Genomic DNA, 6713 nt, shown 5'->3' on the forward strand with positions numbered 1-6713 from the left:
GAGTAACAGGAATTTATCAGTAGCTTAGGCTGGCACCACATTACCTTGTTATGCAAATTCTCACTGATTATTTTTAATAATTGTTCCTTCCTGTACTTTGTACTATTTTATTCCCAAGTGTCACTTTTGGCTGTATCTCTGGAATACTTTTCCTCTTAATGCTTTACAGTGTTCAGCCACGAAAAATGCTAAATAAAATCCAATGAGCAGTTTGCATACCTGTCTGTCATTGTTTCTGCATTTCTAAATAGGTTCGACAGCTTCCCTTTTACCAGTCCCCCCGTCAGAATACAGCAGTAGACACTCAAAACAGTGTATGTTGCTGTCAAAGTGCAATATTAAAATATACTTATCACAACAGAACTATGTTAAATAAGGTGTAAAATGAAGGGAAGGAATTACTGGAATAAATACATGTTATATGCAATATGAAAAATGCAGCATCACACTGAGTAAAATAGGGATTTGAAAAAGAAGCAAAGGTTAAGGGAGTATTAGCACACAAGATTATGCTGTTCCAAGGCATCTGTGATCCACAGGGGATTTTAGAAAATGCAGAAGGTCTAGTTAGATTACATCAAAGAAGGAGAGCTTAGAATTCAATGTGTAATTTTCTCCATAGGAGTATAGGCATTATGTCCTTTCTTTAACCATTTTATTCTGCTGGATATTCAGCCACTATGCAACCTGTGGCTATGCAACAGCAAGTCACTGATAGAATTACTCAAAGAAAATAAGATTAGTAGCTCTCCATATGAAATTCTGAAAAATTATTGAAAACACAGGTTTTGGGGAGCCTTGGACTAGATGATACCGTCTCCAAGAGAGCTAGGATGTGATCGCAAAAGGACTGCATTAATGGGCAGCCCCAGCAGCAATGTTACCAACTAACAAAGTATGCGGCCTTTGAGAATGTAGGGCAGCTTCTCATCACACTTGTACAGACCAAAAACTTAAATAAAACCTCTTTGACATTCCAATGCCATTTTAACCTGCTCCATTGTTCCTCTGGGGCAGCACTGACCATGTCTGTGGCCCACAGTCTCTGAATTCTGCCCTCCAAACGCTTTGTTGCTCAGGTTAAAAAAAAAAAAAGGCCTAGATGGTACAGAATCTGCTCCTGCTAACTGGTGAAGTTGCTATCTTCTCTAAATGCTTATTACTGCAACCTGTTCTCACACTAAGTAATACTTACTTGTGGGAGTAGTCCCACTGAAGTTGATGGGACTACTCACACAAGTGAATGTTACTCAATGTAAAAGTTGTAGAATTAGTCCATAAGTGATTAACTGGATGATTAATGATGAACTTTCTAAGTTGAAGTGAATTGGGATCTGTAGCACAGATTTGATTCTTAGCAGTTAATCTGAAGAGTTTTCTGTGGAAAACACATTTGACCAACTGGTCAATAGCCTTGCATCCTGCATCAGTCAGAAGACTGATTCTCCACTGCCTTGCCCCTGTGTAGTCATTTACACTTATGAAGTGCATGCAAAACAGGCATCAAACACTACTAAGCCCTCTACTTTGCATAAGTGTAAATGACTAAACTGATTGGAAGGCAGTTGGGAATCAGGCTCAAGCAGTGGTGAGCTGGAGCCAGTTCGCACCAGTTCATGCGAACCGGTTGTTAAATTTTGAAGCCAGTTTAGAACCGGTTGTTGAAGGGGTGGGGAAGCTCAGGCGGGACAGACAGGATGTGGCCCACGGGACCAGCCTGTCCGAGCTCTCGGCTGGGGAGGCTCCCATGTGAATTTTTACTGACCCGGCGGCACTCCGAGCCTTCGGTGGGACTTCGGTGGCGGGTCCTTCACTCGCTCCGGGTCTTTGGCGGTATTTCGGCGGCGGGGCCTTGAGTGCCGCCGAAGACCCGGAGCGAGTGAAGGAACCGGTTCTTGAGCTTCTGGCAGCTCATCACTGGGCTCAAGGTATGATGGTCCACATAGACTACAGTGATGGCATCTCTCTTGTGGTTGAAAAAAAATGCTATCTTTAAATTTAAGAGGTTATTACTTTGTGTGTGTGTCATATTTACTGCAAGAAAACTAGTTTGCAGAGATGTTTTCAATTTAGTTTTAAATACTGTGAAGCCTGTGGTTTTTTTCACATCTTGTGACAGAAAGTTCCATGGCTAGGTCCAGATCCTGCGAAAATTCTGTAGCTGCTGCTCACAGGTCTCCTACTATCAAGCAATAGTGCCACTAGCTGTGGGAGTACAGAGAAGTGATCTTTCAGGCCCTGATTCAGGACAGCACTTAAACATATGCTTGACTCCCATTGATGCTTTCCTGAATTGAGGTCTTACGTAGTCTGAGCTTATCCCACACAGGCCTTGAAAGCCAGGAAGAAGACCTAACAGATCACAATTGGCCAGTGGCCCAAAGGGAGTAAATACAACACCCCCTTCTAATGGTTAAGGCCCCAAAATTGAGAGTTATTACTACTTAAGAACTGCCTTGGAATCAAGGCTTTTTAGAAAAGACAGGACAGGGAGCTCAGAGAATAAAAAAAAGCAACTCTTAATGGCAAGGTTTCTTCACTTTCCAAATAGCATAAGGAAACTCATAGTTTCAGCAGCCTTTCACAAGTGTACTGTTGACATAGCTAATGAGACTTCTTTCCCCCCCGCCCCCATGTGTGAAATAATGAATTAGAATATAGCTATTGTGACAAAGTTCCTCCTCTACCTTGGTGGGTCTTGCGCTTATTGGCAGATTTGCTCGCCTTGGAGCTTTACGGCAGCCCTCAGCTTGGCCGTTTTTCTGAAACCACCACAGTCCAGGTCGACTCCTCCTGTGTCTGACCAGGAGTTGGGGGGATCTGGGGGGAACCCGGGCCCGCCCCCTACTCCGGGTTCCAGCCCAGGGGCCTGTGGAATGCAGTTGTCTAGAGTGCCTCCTGGAACAGTTGTGCGAAAGCTACAACTCCCTGGGCTTTTTCCCCATGGCCTCCTCCCAACACCTTCTTTATTCTCACTGTAGGACCTTCCTCCTGGTGTCTGATAATGCTTGTACTCCTCAGTCCTCCAACAGTCCGCGTTCTCACTCTCAGCTCCTAGTGCCTCTTGTTCCCAGCTCCTCACACACATACCACAAACTGAACTCCTTTTTAAACCCAGGTGCCCTGATTAGCCTGCCTTATTTGATTCTAGCAGCTTCTTGATTGGCTGTAGATGTTCTAATCAGCCTGTCTTAGAATCATAGAATCATAGAATATCAGGGTTGGAAGGGACCTCAGGAGGTCATCTAGTCCAACCCTCTTCTCAAAGCAGGACCGATCCCCAATTAAATCATCCCAGCCAGGGCTTTGTCAAGCCTGACCTTAAAAACTTCTAAGGAAGGAGATTCCACCACCTCCCTAGGTAACGCATTCCAGTGTTTCACCACCCTCATTGTGAAAAAATGTTTTTCCTAATATCCAACCTAAACCTCCCCCACTGCAACTTGAGACCATTACTCCTTGTTCTGTCATCTGCTACCACTGAGAACAGTCTAGAGCCATCCTCTTTGGAACCCCCTTTCAGGTAGTTGAAAGCAGCTATCAATTCCCCCCTCATTCTTCTCTTCCGCAGACTAAACAATCCCAGTTCCCTCAGCCTCTCCTCATAAGTCATGTGTTCCAGTCCCCTAATCATTTTTGTTGCCCTCTGCTGGACTCTTTCCGATTTTTCCACATCCTTCTTGTAGTGTGGGGCCCAAAACTGGACACAGTACTCCAGATGAGGCCTCACCAGTGTCGAATAGAGGGGAACGATCACGTCCCTCGATCTGCTGGCAGTGCCCCTACTTATACAGCCCAAAATGCCATTGGCCTTCTTGGCAACAAGGGCACATTGTTGACTCATATCCAGCTTCTCGTCCACTGTCACCCCTAGGTCCTTCTCTGCAGAACTGCTGCCGAGCCATTCGGTCCCTAGTCTGTAGCGGTGCATGGGATTCTTCCGTCCTAAGTGCAGGACTCTGCACTTGTCCTTGTTGAACCTCATCAGATTTCTTTTGGCCCAATCCTCCAATTTGTTTAGGGCCCTCTGTGTCCTATCCCTACACTCCAGCGTATCTACCTCTCCTTCCAGTTTAGTGTCATCCGCAAACTTGCTGAGGGTGGAATCCACACCATCCTCCAAATCATTTATGAAGATATTGAACAGAACCGGCCCCAGGACCAACCCTTGGGGCACTCCACTTGATACCAGCTGCCAACTAGACATGGAGCCATTGATCACTACCCGTTGAGCCTGACAATCTAGCCAGCTTTCTATCCACCTTATAGTCCATTCATCCAGCCCATACTTCTTTAACTTGCTGGCAAGAATACTGTGGGAGACCGTGTCAAAAGCTTTGCTAAAGTCAAGGAACAACACGTCCACTGCTTTCCCTTCATCCACAGAACCAGTTATCTCGTCATAGAAGGCAATTAGATTAGTCAGGCATGACTTGCCCTTGGTGAATACATGCTGACTGTTCCTGATCACTTTCCTCTCCTCTAAGTGCTTCAGAATTGATTCCTTGAGGACCTGCTCCATGATTTTTCCAGGGACTGAGGTGAGACTGAATGGCCTGTAGTTCCCAGGTTCCTCCTCCTTCCCTTTTTAAAAGATGGGCACTACATTAGCCTTTTTCCAGTCGTCTGGGACTTCCCCCGATCACCATGAGTTTTCAAAGATAATGGCCAATGGCTCTGCAATCACATCCGCCAACTCCTTTAGCACTCTCGGATGCAGTGATCCGGCCCCATCCGACCTTCTTAATTGTCTCCAGAAGGTTCCTGATTGTTCTGGAACCTTCCCTGTTACCTTACCCAGGGAAAAGCGACCTACTTAACCTGGAGCTAATATATCTGCCTTCTATTACTCTCCTGTAGCTCCGTGTGCAGGTGGCGGAGTTCCGCTCGGTGCGCCAGAGCTTGATCCTGGCAGAAGTCACGAGAGTCGGAGACCTCCTGGACTACGAGTGGGGAGACTGGCTGGATCCCCTGACGCTCGCTCAGCGCATGGGGCTCTCCAGACCTCGCACCCCCCGGCGCGTACTTCAGGAGGTGAAGGCCGCTTTGCCGCCCGCTGCTCGAGCTTACCTCGACCGGCTCCTGCTCGAGGGCACGCCCCGCCCACCCTCTACCCCAGGCCCGCCGGACCTTTTAATTGGACCCCTGCCCCGTAGACCCAATCGACCCTCTCGCCTCTTTACTGCGAGCCGGCTGCGATATGCTTCCAAACCGCGCCAAGGAAACATCTATACACGCTCGTGCTCCATACCCTTCACGCCCTCACCCTAGTGTCCTGCCCCGACACAAAGTGGCGAGATCTTCTGCCACCTTTAGAGGGTGAGCAGCCCCGGTGGGCCAGCCTATATTCCACCTTGGTTCTGAGGCCCGTCGGGGGCATCAGTTGGCGGCTCCTTCACGGAGCTGTGAGCATGGGCATGTACTGGGTGCGGCTCACCCCCATCCCAGATACTTGTCCCTTTTGCGGTGTGAGGGAAACCCTGGCGCATGTATATTTGGAGTGCGCCAGGCTGCAGCCCCTGTTCCGGCTCCTCACAAATCTTCTATTACGTTTCTGGTTGCATTTTTCCCCTCACATTTTATTTATGCACTCCCCATCCATGGCCTCACAAAGTCGCAGGATCTCCTAGTTAACCTCCTTCTGGCCCTGGCTAAAACGGCCATCTATAAAACCGGAGAGAGGAGGTTGGCCGATGGAGTTTCCTGTGACTGTGGGGCCGTTTTCCGATCCTCGGTCTGTTCACGTATCCGGGCGAAGTTCCTCTGGGCGGCGTCCACCGACTCCCTTGATGCTTTTGAGGAGCGGTGGGCGCTGTCCGAGGTTCTCTGCTCAGTGTCCCTGTCCGGGTCCCTTTGTTTGACCCTTTGATTGGGGGAGAGAGTAAGGGACCCCAGCCCCAGCCATTGCTGCTGCGGACACCACCTTAAAGGGGTCCTTTCACACGTGGGCGCACGTGCCCCCCCCCCCCCCGATTGTCCATCCCACAGCCTGCCCCTTTTGTTGGGTGCTTTCAAAGGAGGGAATTGTTGGTGACACTGGGCATGGCGCCAGGTAACTCGAGGGGTGGCAGACTTGAGAGTCGATGAAGCCCCCTCGCTCTGGGCCACCAGGTAACTTGGAAGGGTGGAAGACCACAAGAGTCGAGGAAGCCCCCTGCTCTGGGCCCAGGCAAGCCTGAACACGTCCCTCGCCTGAAGTTAATGAGAAAACAATTGTGATTGGTTGCTGTGTTACACATTGCATATGCTGTTGTTTTTGCTTTGTAAGTGTGTTATGCAAATAAAAACACCTTTTTTGCTTCAAAAAAAATTTACTCTCCTGTAGCTCCGTGTGCAGGTGGTGGAGTCATAGAATCATAGAATATCAGGGTTGGAAGGGACCCCTGAAGGTCATCTAGTCCAACCCCCTGCTCGAAGCAGGACCAATTCCCAGTTAAATCATCCCAGCCAGGGCTTTGTCAAGCCTGACCTTAAAAACCTCTAAGGAAGGAGATTCTACCACCTCCCTAGGTAACGCATTCCAGTGTTTCACCACCCTCTTAGTGAAAAAGTTTTTCCTAATATCCAATCTAAACCTCCCCCACTGCAACTTGAGACCATTACTCCTCGTTCTGTCATCTGCTACCATTGAGAACAGTCTAGAGCCATCCTCTTTGGAACCCCCTTTCAGGTAGTTGAAAGCAGCTATCAAATCCCCCCTCATTCTTCTCTTC

Source organism: Lepidochelys kempii, chromosome 1, assembly GCF_965140285.1.
Source record: "Lepidochelys kempii isolate rLepKem1 chromosome 1, rLepKem1.hap1, whole genome shotgun sequence".
Lineage (NCBI taxonomy): Eukaryota > Metazoa > Chordata > Testudines > Cheloniidae > Lepidochelys > Lepidochelys kempii.